The sequence below is a fragment of the Aulonocara sp. 'chitande type north' Nkhata Bay genome, linkage group LG22, assembly GCF_057382095.1.
Source record: "Aulonocara sp. 'chitande type north' Nkhata Bay isolate Kocher_YH1m ecotype deep benthic linkage group LG22, A_spYH_male_GT1.1, whole genome shotgun sequence".
NCBI lineage: Eukaryota > Metazoa > Chordata > Actinopteri > Cichliformes > Cichlidae > Aulonocara > Aulonocara sp. 'chitande type north' Nkhata Bay.
The window spans coordinates 12,148,542-12,165,079 of record NC_141364.1 but is presented as its reverse complement, the minus strand read 5'-3'; the positions used below and the strand labels follow the sequence as shown (position 1 = coordinate 12,165,079).

At 42.8% G+C, this 16,538-nt stretch overlaps 1 long non-coding RNA gene across 1 annotated transcript; it reads right to left on the bottom strand.

The window, feature by feature from the left end:
* Window positions 1-3: 3 nt before the first annotated feature.
* On the bottom strand, window positions 4-16,271 carry LOC147303616 (uncharacterized). Its single transcript, XR_015126949.1, has 3 exons — window positions 16,214-16,271; window positions 7,016-7,181; window positions 4-21 (listed from the first exon to the last, which is right to left on the bottom strand). It is a non-coding gene; the product is annotated as an uncharacterized LOC147303616 (long non-coding RNA).
* Window positions 16,272-16,538: the final 267 nt, after the last annotated feature.

Genomic DNA, 16,538 nt, shown 5'->3' with positions numbered 1-16,538 from the left:
TTAGTCACAGCACAGGAAGAGCTAAAAGACACAAAGGAGTCATTTGTCAGTCTGGGAGAAGAAATCAGTTAAAAGCATCATTATCAAAACAGTGACGTAATGAGATAAATGGTCAGCCAGGCACATGGTGATGTCATTCTTGTGCTTTGTGTTAAGAAGCATAAATGATCAAATGAAAGCTGCAGGATGATGCCGAAAACAGATGGTTATTTTTGGGGACATTACGGCTAAAAATACCACACGGTACAGACGCTTTTCTTCGCTTTCTGACAATGTGTTCTGGCAAATCCAGTGACCTCCTTTTATTCCAAGGTGCCACCACGAGTTATGTTTAGATCATAACTTGAAGTCATACAGAGGTCGCGCCCCAGGGAACACAGCAGGTCACAGCCCCACTGACCTGTCTACATTTCATGTTATTATTCAGGTATGCAGGGAGGAGGCAGGGATCAGGTTACAGTGGACTGCCAATTCATCAAGGAAATGAGGAGAGAGAGCGAGAGAGATGGTGTTTGGGGCATGATAAATATCAGCGGGAGCCAAATATAAACCGCAATAAGAGTGAAGATCCAAAAGCCACAGTATTAAAACACACGGGGAGGAAAAAAATATGATAAAAGTAGAAGGAAATGAGAGAGCAGTGTGGTAAGAAAATGACACGAGTATCCCGCAGAGAGCCTGTCGGGCCTTCGACTTATTGGCACAAATCAGTCCCCGTGGCTAAGCTGACCATAAGTCCTGCAAGCTAATTTACAGCTCAGTTTAAGTTTTCTTTGTCTGCCTGGAACCTTTCACTGTATTGTCAAGTCTTTTGGGAAAGGAGAAGCTGTGACTGGAAACATAGTAACCCGTCTTTTTCTGCCGGAAGTGTAGTAACACTCCCTTTTTTAAGCATTCACTCACAGCCGGAGTGTTTGTTAAGTGAGAATGCGCCAAAATGCACCTTTTAACAAGTGTCAGTGGATCCATAATGATCTCATTAAAATGCATACACATCACAGTAGTTTTGCAGTACTGCTTTGCGTATTCTTGGGCATCTTTAATGCTTCCTCTCCTTTACAATCAGAGGCTCTATAGTTGCAGGTATATGAATATTAATGATCCAAAAACTCTATGTACTTCATAAATAATACTGGTTGTATTCAGAGTCATTTCTTGAGTTGTCGTCATTTGTCAACTCCGGAAACTTCTCGACTCTTTTTTTTTTTTTTTTTTTCATTTTTATTGGTGTCTGTCTGACTTTAGGGCAGGTCCAGATCTCTTCTTCAGGAAGAGACTAGACAGATTTAAACACTGCTCGTTGTCCTGGCTGTCTGCCCAAACCTCTGATGACTTCAGGGACAGGAATTTAAAACAGGATAAAGACGAAGAAAAAGAGAGCGGAGGAGGGGGAATTGATGTCAAGTTAGGAGGCAACACTAAAGACTTAAAAACTGCAAAGAACTGTATGCGGCTCATTCAGAGTGTGACACTGGTGGCAGGGATATACTGTCACATTCTGGATGAGCCACAAAACTCACGTCTCTGATCTGTTTTCAAAGGAAAGTTGTCTTTTGTAGAAAGTAACTGCAGGTAGTTTGGGCAAACTAACCGACCTTTTTGCTGTCGCATAGACTTCTCCACTTTCGCATACTGTAGCTACCGCCAAATGCCAAGTATGTCTTGATGCAAGCTCAATCATCCAGGTAATTAAATCCCAAAGGGTTGGTTCTATTCATCTGGATGTAGCGTTTTCAGTGGGAGAAACATTTCGTCACTATCTAAGTGACTATTTGCACCTACAGGCAGTGACATCCAGGGCAGGGAGGAACGCTGGTTCGAGCAGGGAGTCAAGGAGGCCATTTATGTGAAAAGGGAAAAACCATCTCTGAATCGAGGAGGGAGCCCAAGGGTACATCTTTCAGCATCTTCACAGCATCTTAAAATGCTGTGATTGCAGCCATTTCCCAACTCTCTGCCAATGGTGCTCATGGCCATTGATCAGTGGGTGTTGATTAATGATCATGAGAATTTGCATCTTAATGATCAAGGAGCTGTTCCTTCAGTGGTGCTAGTTTCAGTCATTGTGCAAATGTACTGTTTATAAGATTGGGGAAAACCTGCAGTCAGCTGAGACTGAAGAAGTCACCTGGATGAGTGATGAAACGTTTCTCCCGCTGAATCAACCTTTTGGGATGCACCAAGTGCATGCATTGCAGTACAAAGATATAAACAGACGTGCAAGTGGAACCGAAGCCTGTTGTTTAAATAGATATATATTTATGCAGGAAAAGAAATTGCATTAAAAAGAACTAAAGGCACATGTGTGAGTGCAGCTTCTTATTTATATAGTTTAGTTGGTAGGATGTGTACCCACCTGCTGAATGGATTCTATAGTGGAATACTTTGCGGCATCTCTGTGGGCAAGCGTTTCTGTAGTGATATGCATCCCGTCTGGAATAGTTTTCCATTGGAGGAATTATGTACGCCCTTAATTAATGTTTGTTTTCGCATGTGTGTGCATGCGTTGTCTCAAGGTAGACTCTTTTCAGCTAGTGGTCCCTTGCAGTCTCATTAAATGCGGTCTCTGGCAGGGAGTGTAGTGCTGCACATTCTCAGGGTGTGGTGGTGAGAGCTGGCTTAAATTTCACTTTTCTATGAATGCGTGTACATGTGAACATGTTTGTTTGACTCCAAGTGTGTAGAGAGTGTGTTTGGCTTATTGGCTGTAGTTGCCATTCTGATTGATCCCATAAACATCCACTGATTGCCCCTCCACCGAACACATGGCTTGGTTTTTATAAGTTGAACATACGCAAGTAAGTTTCTTTTGTTTTGCTTTGGACAGACTCCATATGAGTGCATTTGCTGCAGTGTGTGTGTGTGTGTGTGTGTGTGTGTGTGTGTGTGTGTGTGTGTGTGTGTGTGTGTGTGTGTGTGTGTGTGTGTGCGCGCGCATTTATATGTGGAACAGAAACACTCACAGGTCTTTAAATAAAACGTACAGCTCACTGAAAAGGTCTCTGAACCACAGCATAAACCAATGCTGCCACAAAGAAATGGAAAAAACAGCAAAGGCAGTTTTGGTCTGGAAGCCTTGTGAATTGCTGGAAGAGAGGAAATTATTTTATACATTTTTATCCTTCTTGTGAGCATCTGTCTCAATAGCTCTTGTGTTATTTTTTCCAGCTCATGCTAATTAAAAAGCCTTGCCCTTGTCTCTGTTGCTTTGCCTTCCATTTTTCTGTGCTGCTTCTCTCGTAACCTCCGCGGCTGCTTCATCTCAGTAGAGGTTTGTGATTTTCGTGTGTTGGTGTGGAGACTGCCACTCTGGCGCTACTTGGTGGGAGCATCTGACAAAACACAACCTCAGCCGTGGGTGTCAGAGGCCTGTGATGTCTGGAGCAGCAAGAGAATAAAGCTCTCAGAAAGCAAGAAATAGTATGGCCTGTAACAGTCACATGCACACACACACACACACACACACACAAGATGGGACAGAGTGCCACTGCTCTTTCTCTTACAGTTGAAATCTGCAACTACTCTAGGTTATAAACAAGTCTTAAATGAGTCAGTGTGATCTGAGTGTTTCTTGGTCAGGCACATCACTTAACAATGATATCATATAAAAGCAGACTTTTATATGATACCTGATATCAAAATAGAGAAAGCAGGTTTTTGTTGCAAAGTTATGAACCTTGCTGCGCCCGTGGAAGATCATGTGACCAATTACATAACAATTTAAAGAGGAGAAATGCTAAATGTAATTAGGAAGGCATCGTAATTGATCACCACATGAGTCTCAATAAAGGACTGGAAAGCTGCCCAGCCATGGCACATCATGTGAACATCTGTGAAGCATCATGGGACCGATTATATAATATTTTAAAAAGGTGAAATGCTGAATGTTATTAGGAAAAATTGCAATTGATGACCACATGAGTGTCAATAAAGAAGGACTGGAAAGCTGCCCAGCTAGGGATTTGTTTAACCTACCACTGTTTAGTCTAGCCCTCCACTTCCTGATACACTGCCCATTTTGTTTATTCCACAAACCACCAGTGTCAGGAATCGCTGGGAAATGGAGTAGATTCTTCAGAAAAGCCTTTTTCACTTTGGTAGTTTGACGATTTCTATACTGTTGTGTTTGGAGGTGGAAAATCCAAAGCAGCAGAGTGCACAGTAGAAGAGAAGATCATACAGGCAGAGTGCCTGATTTGGTGATTTGCAACAAAAGGAAAGCAGCAAGGGTGAAAAGAAATGTTTACAAGATCTCAGTGAGCCCCTTTTATGATGTATGGTTTGGAGATGATGGCACTATGAAAAAGACATAAGGCAGAGCTGGAGGAAGCAGATCTGAAGATGCTAAGATTTTTACTGAGAGTGACCAGGATAGATTAGATTTGATGTGAGTGTATCAGAGCAACAGCTGAGGTTTGGATGAATGGTTTGGATACAAAGTAAGCAAGCTTATGGTGGTTTGAACATGTGCAATAAAAAGAGATGAATATAGTGAAGGAGGATGTGCAAAGGGTTGTTGTGTCACAAGAGGATGCTAGGTAAAGGGTGAGATCGAGGTACATGAACCTTAGAAGTAGCTTGAGCATCCTACTTCTTCAGATTTTGGGTGTTTTGAGATGCTACTATTAGCTTTGCAACAGCCTCTACTCTGGTGTTACCTTGTGATCTATTGGCCGACTATACTATACTTGCCTCGCTACACTGGTTGCCAGTTAGTTTTCGAATGGATTTTAAGATTTTGACACTTGTTTTTAAATCATTGCATGGACTAGCTCCTATTAATCTTTCTGATCTTTTAAATTGGTATAATCCGGGGAGATCTGAGGTCTGTGGACCAAATGCTGCTTGTCCCTAGGTCTAGATTAAAACACAGAGGAGATTGGGCTTTTGCTGAGACTGCTCCGAAACTTTGGAATAAACTGCCTTTACATATCAGGACCTCTTCAACACCGGATACTTTTAAAACTCGTCTAAAGACCCATTTTTACTCCTTGGCTTTTAATTCTGTATGAGTCTGTCATCCTTTTATTCTTATTTTTCTCTTACTTTTACTGTCTTTTTAAAATTTGATAGAATTTTATTCTATTGTACAGTTCTTGTTGTTTTTAAAAGGGCTATATAAATAAAACTGATTTGATTTGATAGCTAGTTAGCCTTCTAGTTACAGTAAATTAAGAAGATGTTTCTTTATTTTTAATTTTTCAGAAGCAGTGGGGCCAAAAAGCATCAATTACAAAGATAATAGACAGTACAGAGAGACTAGGACCAAGGAACAATAGCGGTTGAGGAATTCACCTTTGTAGCCCTCGTCTTTGCCAGTTTTGACCCTGAAACCTGAATGTATTTACGTGAATGTTTTAGCTGATTTTTACATGTTTTACTTCACTTGTATTTTTCCTATTTTTACAGCACTTTTCAAAGCAAGTTCAAAATTGAAAAGGAAATTTGAAAAATAAAAAAGGTCTGCAGAATTAAAAGCAATTTCAAATTAGTGAAAACAAAGGAGAAAAAACGACAAAATCAATTCCACACATTCAACAAAAGAAAAATAGATAAAAGCATCGACAAGGCATTAATTGGCCTTTTGCACAGTCGTGGGGTGCGAGGTGTAAAGGCTTGGACACCTTTAATGAGCAGACGAGTCTTTGGAACCACTATGAAGCCATATCAGAAAGCTCACATTAGACAGCACTTAGAATTAAAACAGGAGCCTGACCCTGTAGAGATTTAAAAACAAGCAATAAAATCTTACATCCATTCTAAAACCAGGCAGCCAATGATAGACTGGAAGGACTGGTGTACTGTGGTATTTTTTTCAATGTGTTATGGAAGCCTGGAGCAGCATTTTGAGATAACTGTAGTCTGTGTAAATTACAGCGACTGATGCCAGAGAAAAGTGCATTACAGTAGTCAAGTCTGGAAGAAATAAAAACACTGATAACCTTTTCTGGGAATGAGACAGGAATGAGCAGATTTTGGATATGTCTCTAAGCTGAACGAAACACAACTGCATAACTATAGACTGTTTAGAGTCATTGAATCTTAGACAGGAAATGGATTTACCAAAACTTCAGACGAAAAACGTCTAGTATTTGAGACATCGGTAGTGCCAGGCTTTAATGGTTCATAGAGTTCTGTATCATCTATGTAGCAGTGAAAATCTAGGCCATGTCTCAGCAGGATTTTCCTGAGGGGTAGCATGTAGTTAATAAATAAAACAGGGACCCAAAATAGATCCCTGGGGAACCCCACAAGATAGAAGAACTAACACATTAGACCCATTCATGAAGGCACCATTTTTTGCAGGATTGTTTACCTACACTAGGTGTACCTACTAAACTAGAAGCTGAGTTTCTGTGTTTATCTTTAAAGCCTGTGTTGTTTGCTTTTCCTGTAAGCCGCCTCTGTCTGAGCAGTTTGTGACATTTACAGCTGTTGTGTGTGGCAAGAATTGCTGTCTTGACGTGCAGCAGGGTCAGTGTAAACAGCCAGCGGTGAGCAGCTGTGGCAAAAAGCTAACATAACTAAGAAGGTGAGGCGGTGATGTATGAGGCTCCAGGTCTTGTAGCCTTACAGGGCACATACACAAATGTATACTGGAACACTAACCATCTCAGTCACACATACCTAAGCATGCAAGTATTTGGAGACGCACACCCACCACATACCAGGTGTGCACTTGACACATGGTGATAATGGTACACAGGCATGACTAATACACACAGCCTTATTGGTGAGAATTTGGGTTAGCCTGGGCATATGGAGATCATCACTCACACCTAGAGAGCTAGCAATAGCAGTGTGAGAAAATCTATGGATTTCAATGAGGGCCCGGGCCCTGGCCTCTCACTGCCAGACCACATTACCAGCAATCACTTACTCCAAATAAGCACACCAAAGGCTGATTAAAGGAAGAGCGGCTGAGATTTGAAAAAAAAAAAAAAGACAGATGACTGAGAGTAAAGAAGAAGCTACATAAATCACTGTGAGATTTGTAAGGAAAGAAACACCAGACCTTCACCGGAGCTCGCCATAACGAAGCACGTAGCATCTGCTGGGACCAAAGAGGTGTCGTCCCAATTTATTTGACAACACCCCGGCTGAGTCACCGGCATTTTAAACTTGTCTTTTATCTTTAGATCTATCCATTCCACAAAAGGACCACATCGCTCAACGAGTCCCTGAAAAAGATAAACAAGGCAGATCAGAGTCAGATGAGCAGAGGAGAAGAAAAGATGAAAGGATTAAAAGGAGGAAAAGGAGGGGGAGTGTTAGATCTATGCACTGGTTAAGAGAGGTGCTGTCATTACATGATGATCCCTATAGAAGTATTCAGGGTGAAGCAGCACGGCCATACAGGCTTTTCCTATGATTTACAGGCATGAGATCGAACACTTTAACAAGCACTTGACAGTATGTTTGAGACCCGTTAGTTTATGTGACTTAAAACTGCCAGTTGAATTGCCATGTAATACACTTTGATTCAGACAGTCAAGGACCAATTTGGATTTAATAGAATAATTTCCTGACTTTCTTCTTTTCATCACCACCATCACAGCACAGTTTTGATTGGGTCATTGTAGCTACAAAATTAAGCATAACATCAATCATTTGAAATACGCTTTCCAGCAACCTAGTCACAGAACAACCTGACATTTCTGGTTTCCCGACAATTTGCTATCCCCAACCAGATCCATATGCCATAGCCTGCATTGTTAATTTAGCTTGATGGTCATGTATGTGTTTATTAAGTTTATTAACACTCTAGGGACTGATGAACAGATATCTTGAGAGCTCCTTCTAACAGCGAAGCTAAATGTTACCAATACTTTATGTTCTTTACAGCCCTAGCTGTACTTTAATGCTAATTAGCATGCTAACATGCTAAACCTAGATGATGAATTTGGTAAATATTGTCACTAACATTTTAAATACAAATGAGTTAAGAATTAAAGCATGAACCTATGGCCCCTTCAGCGAGGGGATAGGGTGGTCTGCTGTTTTTCTGGCATGGTTTGGGTTCACCATGCCATCTGATGTTCTGAGTGATCACATTCAATAAAGTTTCCATGCTGAATAGATTGGAGTCTTCCTAGATGACGACGTCTCCGTCCACAGAGCACAGGAACGATGTGATGAGGATGAAAACGATCTAAGTCATATGATCTTAATCCAGCTGGACATCTATAGGGGCTTTTTGTCTCTGCCATCATCAAATGTCATAGAAGGAATGTCTTGTGAAAGAATTACATTACAGTTGTGTTTTAAATGCACTTTTCACTGATGACTGTTATTTTGGGTGAATGTTATTGATATTGTTTGAGACAAAGAACACAACTAATAAGAAACAGGTTTGGTCATCAACGTCAGGTAGAGAACGGCCTTTGCATGCCAGATGAGCCTAAAGGAGTAGTTTAATTGCTTCCACAGTCTATATAGTCCAGGAATATATTCCTATATATAATATGTATCTAATATATAGATATTGCCTTAACATTTCTCTATTTACCTGCAGAAAAACGTCTGTGCTGTTGAGTTATTCTCCATCTGTGAATGGAGAGCACAGAATTAAGCATAAGGCTTCTGCACTAATAGCTGCTGATTGAAGAAGAGGAATATTAATGCTATAAATGATTAGAGGAGAAATATGCCCGAAAGGCGATGTGCATTATAACATGTTTTGATAAAATGCATATTTATGAGGTTGTTTTCAGCTTTTTTTTCATTGTGCGTCTATGCCTATTTAAACTACACCTGCTCTCACATGTAAGGATGATGGAAATTTCTCTTGTATTTATACTCTGATCTTGTATAGCTTGTAAAATGTGGCAGCTTGATAATTATAAACCATTTCAGTTTTAATTATAATAAAATATTTTGCTACATAACAAAAATCTATTTAACTTCAACACTGAATTATTAATTCAAAATAAGTTAACATGAAATGCACATTAAATTCAAATTCACATCTATTAGTTCACCTATCACTTAGTTATTTTCCTTCTCAGAATTCATTTAACCAGTGCATGGAATATAAATACTGTCTGTCTGTTTTCTGTCCTTTACCCAGCTGCAGGTTCCAGGGGCAGCAGGCTAAGTACAGAAGCCCAGACCTCTCTCTATCCAGTCATCTCCTCCAGCTCTCAGAGACACTTACGTATTTCCAAGCCACCCATGAGATAGAATCTTCCCAGTGTGTTCTGAGACTATCCTGGGGATGCCACCTTCTAGGACATGACCAAAAAACATCTCCTATGACACACCCGGGAGGCAACTTAGTTGAATCCTCAAACCACATCAACTTCCTTCTTTCAGTGTAGAGGAGAAGTGGCTTTACTCTAAATCACTGTCACCCTATCTTTGATCTGAGCACAATCCTATGTAGGAAGCTCATTCCACTGCTTGTGCCTCTTCTGTCAGTCACTACCCAAAGCTTGAGACCATGCATGAGGGTAGGAGTGAGACTGACTGGGAATTTGACAACTTCACTTTCATCCTGAGCTCTCTGTCACCACAACTGATAATTTAATTTCTGCATTACCACCGATGCCACACCAGTCTTTGAACAGTTTGCAGGATGTTATGTTTCTTTAGACCCTCTGCACTACCATCGTGGTAGAGGGGTTTGTCCACTGGAATGATCCCAGGAGCAATTTAGAAATCCTCTAAATCAATGAGGAGAAGGCCAGGGGACCATCTTACCACCAGGCCAACCTTGAACCAAGCTTTAGTTCATGGTGCCCTGCTAGGCTCAGCTACATGGTCTTGCCCTCCTTTCAGCCAGCTACACACAGGAGAGGCCATAGGGGTTTGGACTGGGTAGAAGTCAGGTGTGGAGAGCCTGGCACATATATATATATATATATATATATATATATATATATAGCTGGATAGCGTAGTGGTTAGGCTACACGCCTTTGGAACCCAGGATCACAAGTTCGATTCCTGCCTGGGGCGTCTGTATCCACTAAGGGTCCTAAGGCTAGACCCCCTATGCTAAGCAAGCCTACCGCAGACATGAGCGAGACAGATAAATATGAAGGCATGGGTCAATACATGAGCGGGACACAGAAAGGAATTGGCAAGAATACCAGAGGCGCAAAACACCAGCTACTGGTAGACAGAACAGTCAGCCGAGATTGCAAGACCAGACTGACCAACCTGTGCACTGCCTGGATTGATTACAAGAAGGCCTATGACTCAATGCCCCACAGCTGGATACTGGAATGCCTAGAATTGTACAAGATCAATGGGACCCTAAGAGCCTTCATCAGGAACTCAATGGGGATGTGGCGTACAACACTAGAGGCCAACTCCAAGCCCATAGCACAAGTCACCATCAAGTGCGGGATCTACCAAGGAGATGCTCTGTCCCCACTGCTGTTCTGCGTAGGCCTGAACCCCCTCAGTGAGATCATTAACAAGGCTGGCTACGGATACCGACTACGGAACGGAGCAGTTGTCAGCCACCTCCTGTACATGGATGACATCAAGCTGTATGCCAAGAGTGAACGAGACATCGATTCACTGATCCACACTACCAGGCTATACAGCAATGACATTGGAATGTCGTTCGGACTGGAGAAGTGTAGTCGGATGGTAACAAAGAGAGGGAAGGTAGTCAGAACTGAGGGGATTGAACTACCAGAAGGCAACATTGCAGACATAGAGGACAGTTACAAGTACCTGGGGATCCCGCAGGCGAATGGGAACCATGAAGAGGCCGCTAGAAAGGCTGCAACCACCAAGTACCTGCAGAGGGTCAGGCAAGTCCTGAGGAGTCAGCTGAATGGTAAGAACAAGATCCGGGCCATCAACACGTACGCCCTGCCCGTGATCAGGTACCCTGCTGGGGTAATAGGCTGGCCAAAGGAGGAGATAGAAGCCACTGACATCAAGACAAGAAAGCTCCTTACCATGCATGGAGGGTTTCACCCCAAGTCCAGCACCCTGAGGCTGTACGCTAAGCGGAAGGAAGGGGGCCGGGGACTGGTGAGTGTCAGCACCACAGTCAAGGAGACAAGGAACATCCAAGAATACATTGGGAAGATGGCCCCAACTGACCGAGTGCTCAGTGAATACCTCAGGCAGCAGAAACCCAAGAAAGAGGAGGGAGACGAGGAACCATCATGGAAGGACAGGCCCCTGCACGGTATGTACCACCGGCAGATAGAGGAGGTGGCTGATATCCAGAAATCCTACCAGTGGCTGGACAAAGCTGGACTGAAAGACAGCACAGAGGCACTAATCATGGCAGCACAAGAACAAGCTCTGAGCACAAGATCCATAGAGGCTGGGGTCTATCACACCAGGCAAGACCCCAGGTGCAGGCTGTGTAAAGATGCCCCAGAGACAATCCAGCACATAACAGCAGGGTGCAAGATGCTAGCAGGCAAGGCATACATGGAACGCCATAACCAAGTGGCCGGCATAGTGTACAGGAACATCTGTGCCGAGTACAACCTGGAAGTCCCGAGGTCAAAATGGGAGATGCCCCCAAGGGTGGTGGAGAATGACCGAGCTAAGATCCTGTGGGACTTCCAGATACAGACGGACAAAATGGTGGTGGCTAACCAACCGGACATAGTGGTGGTAGACAAACAGAAGAAGACGGCCGTAGTGATCGATGTAGCGGTTCCGAATGACAGCAATATCAGGAAGAAGGAACACGAGAAGCTGGAGAAATACCAAGGGCTCAGAGAAGATCTCTAGAGGATGTGGAGGGTGAAGGTAACGGTGGTCCCCGTGGTAATCGGAGCACTAGGTGCGGTGACTCCCAAGCTAGGCGAGTGGCTCCAGCAGATCCCGGGAACAACATCGGAGATCTCTGTCCAGAAGAGCGCAGTCCTGGGAACAGCTAAGATACTGCGCAGGACCCTCAAGCTCCCAGGCCTCTGGTAGAGGACCCGAGCTTGAAGGATAAACCGCCCGCAGGGGCGTGCTGGGTGTTTGTTTTTTTATGGGCCTGCCAGGCTCTCCACACCTGACTTCTACCCAGTCCAAACCCCTATGGCCTCTCCTGCGTGTAGCTGGCTGAAAGGAGGGCAAGACCATGTAGCTGAGCCTAGCAGGGCACCATGAACTAAAGCTTGGTATATATGTATATATGTATATATATACATATATACATATATGTAATAAGTCGAAAAGTATGTTATCAAAATGGAATTTTATAGATATTCCATTGGGGAAAAAACTCTCCATAAATCTGTTCCTCTTTTTGTCGCAGTTCAACTTCCACAACCTGCAGCTACAAAACCAAGTCACCCTTCATGATAACATGACTGTTAACCTATAGGCATGACTATCAGGAGGATTTTGTTTCCGTGCTGCACAAATTCAAATGTTAAATAAGTCAAACCTGTGGGAAAAATCAGTTGTGATCTATACAAAACATCCTCTGAATAAATTCAGAGTAGGCAGGGGGTTCTGTTCTATCTGTTTCTGCAGGTTTATCACTGCTAACACAGAGACAGAGGACGTGAGAGTGGAGGGGTGGATTAATGCGTTCATTATGGGGAGGATTCGGCTCATTGCAGTTTTGACGCTGATACATGTAATCCAGCATTTTGGTAATGGAGCTACAAGCTTCCTCATTGGTTGCTTTTAAGTGCTCTGACAGAACAGGGCCAAGACATCGTCCGTGTCCTAAAGCTTGCTGCTGTGTGACAGTCAATATTCAATATGTATACATATTTAAAAATGAAATACAGTATGTTTTCAAATGAATAAAAGAGGGGCGATTGTGGTCAGTCGTGAGAAGAGATCGATTTATCCTCAGACTTTCAGTTTCACATAGAGAGTCATGACCAAGCTTTTCATCTATTTGTATGAAAAGTTAGACACATTGTTACAACTGAATACAATATTTGGACTGTTTAGTTTATTTGGTAACCGTGGTTCATTTTAAAATGAAGAGTATGCTTGTCCTGCTCTCCAACCTATTATCTCTCAATTGATATAAGAGACAGCAGATTCAGTTACCATGCGGGGGGATAAATTGCTTTAGAAATGGGTGGACTGATAGATGGGTGGGTGGATAGATGACATTGAAAATAATTAGTTTTGACTATTTTATTTCTGTTTCTTTCTGTGCAAACTGGCCGTAGTATATTTGTATCCATGAGTTTGGCAGGATGGGATACCTCTTTTCATTTGTTTGCCTTTAGCAATACAATTTTAATTTCGCAGTAACAAGTTGATATATTATGTTGTTCTAAGCAGACATGATTAAAATTTGTATTTTCTGGTCACACACTGACTATTTATTCTTTCCCCTTTTAGGACTAATTTTCAATCTTTTAATTTTTGAAAGCAAAATGTCTACAGAGGGGTTGTGCATCTTTAAACGAGAAGAGCTTTCGCCTCAGAAAACTCTAGCACTGAGTAAACCCATTTGTAAAATGACTATAGCCAATATAATACTCCATATTTGTGCTTTCAGTGCAAGGAAACAAGGCAAAGTTAAAGTGGCTAAAATAAAATTCTAACTCAGAAAGATGACAGCAGTGTAACGTCTTGATGCATTCTCAATTATCCAGGAGACTGAAGAAGTCACTTGGATGAGTGACGAAACGTTTCTCCCACAAAACGCTACGTCCAGATGAACAGAACCAACTTTTGGAGACAGCAGTGTAAGAAATGAAAATGCTGAGCACCGCACAATGAGCACTGCTGCAACATGTCACATCTGTTAATATCGTCACGGTCCAGGTTAACAACTGGGGTGATGACAGGGTGGGCTGCGGTGAAGGGGAGAGCAGCCCGTAGTTTATCAGGGGAAGAGGAGGAACTGCGGGGACACTAACAAGCTGGTGGTGAGATTTGGAGGTTCAGGGAAGTGAAGAAAAGTTATTGTACTGTTGGAGAGTGAAGGAGGAGTGAGAGGCAAGGGAGTGAGATAAGAGCAGTGATGGTGGTACGGAATGGGAACAGGAGAAGAGTTTATCTGAGCTGACTGAATGTCCTCCATTGTTGAGGTCCCAGTCTGCTTGCTTCCACACGGATGTGCTTCAGAGGACAGAGGGGCAGAGACGAGGAATTTGACAATCTGCAACGCTATCTCTCAATCTGCACCCGCAGCTGCTACCAAAAGACTTCCCTTCTTCCTTCACTTCTCTCACTCGCTCTCTGTGAGTCTGTGAATTTTCCAAAGAGACACCCAACTGACGTGTTTCGAACAAAACACACGTTTGTAGTTTTATCTATATTTTGGACACATGAGAATATGAGTAGTGTTTGGCAAATGATTTATATCATCTAAATAATGGCTGTTTTGTTAATAGAATAAATGATAAAGTAATACTTTATGAATATATATATTGGGGTGGGGGGAAAAGCACTGAATGCTGAGCAACAGTAGAGAAGTATTATATATGTACAAAACCATGTTGGGTTTCATGAAATTAAAAACACAGTTGTCTTTGATTGAAAGAGAATTGAAAGTCAGATACAAATTAAAAGAACAATTTGATTTTTTACACTTACCAGCCACTTTGTTATAAACAGCTGTTCAATTGCTTGTTAACACAAACATCTAATAATGAGCAACTCAACAGATTTAGGTTTGTAGCGATGGCCAAGAAGACCAGCTGAAGTTCAAAGCATGCATCAGAATAGGTGATTAAAGTGACTATGAATTTTGCATGGTTGTTGTTGCCAGATTAGCTAGTCTGAGTATTTCAGAAACTGGAATGAAAAAGAGAAAATACCCCATGAGTGGCACTCGTTACCCCCAAGAGTGCCAGAGTGACCGAGCCCCAGGCCGAGAGGCCGAGGGCACCCCACCCCCGGAGTGGCCCGAGCGAGCCCCAGGCTCCAGGCCCCGATAAGCAGCCACCAAGGAGTGAGCCGGTGTGTACCTGGACGCCCATCCCCGGACACAAAGAACCACCAACGCACCGATGTCTGAGGGCGTCTGCCACCGGCAGGGGAAGTGGTGGGGGGAGATAGGCCTCCAAACCTTGGAGGGCCTGAGATGTCCCCAGAGAGGTGACGTCTAATACCCGACCTGACATATGGACACAGACATACAGCCACACACAGATACAAACATCCATTCCCACCCTCATGCTCTCATATGCAATTACTCAGCACTCACCCAACGTGGAGACAGACATAAAGAGACACTGTACACACAATCACACTCCCCACGCGTATTCTAAGCCCCGGGTCTAGGTACCCTTGCCCCTGGAGGGGGAAACTGCACCCAGCACCCTGGTGACACACCTTTACCCCAAGGCCCTGCATGTGTGAGTGATTGTGGTGGAGCGGGAAGAGGGAGGCAGCTGGAGATGGGGAGGGAAGGGAGGGAGGGGCAAGTGACCCCTCCCTGGGACCAGCTCCCACGCTGACCCCAGTGGGCACCCCCATACTCTGCAACCCACCAGGGAAAGGGGGCCCAGGCCCATCCGGACCGGAGCCCAGTACAGCAGCGCCGCCTGGCCCCACAGAGCCCGGGACAGCCCACCCGATGTCGGACTTTGTTAACTTGCTATGCCGTGTAGAATTACTGCAACTCTGAAGGCAAAAAAGGGACAAATACTAACTACTTGCACCTAATAAAATGGCTTATGAAGATATTGACTAAATGTCGAGAAGAGCTGGAAATCATTAAGATATATTTCCCTTTAAATCCATAACTTGTTGTTATGGTGAACTGGTGTGCCTTTTTTAACTTGATACTAGCTGTTCTCAGCACTAAATTATTTTAGGCATATGTAGTGAGTAACACATTGATATTCAGCACTACAAGCTATTAAAACACTTGGTACAAAAATAATTAACATTATATCATTAGCATTCAGCTCTCTTGTTAACTATGAGGTACTTTATCTCAGGTAAGTATTTACTGCATACTCCATACACTGCATTGCTTGTTGTTTAAAAAAACTACTACACTGGGCAGATTTGCCTATATCCATGATTCTTTACTCTCCGTTTGTTTGTGTGACAAAATAGTTTATGTTAAATATCATATCGCTATTGATTTATAGACCTCTCTGTAGAATAACAGTTATGATGCTTAGTCAGTACCTTAGTTAATATTGTTCTTTATTTTGGAACAATAGAGTAATAGTTGGAAATAATAGGCTCTGATTAAACTGAGATCATGAGATCAATAAAATCAATAAAAAAATTCTTATTGGAATTCATATATTCCTAAATTCGAACAGTGGAAAAGGTTTCACACTCTGAAACAGACAGCTCTTACCTCCGACCTTCTGTACCTCATGTGCTGTTGACCTGTTTGGAAGAGGATATGACAAATCTCATTGTAAACTACCTGGCAGCTGAGCCCCTGTCCTATAATAAGTAACCTATTCTGTCCAGTTGCTATGGACACAGATGGCATGGAACAAGACCAGGGCAATGGTAATAGACGGAAAGATGAACGTGAATGTGGGGATAAGGGCAGTTACTGTGACACTGTGGTCACTCCTCTGATAATAAGCTAGCTCCATGGCAGGTTACAAATAGAAAACACATACACTATGTCAGCTGCTGTGAAAACACCTTGAAAAAGGGAAGGAAAAAGT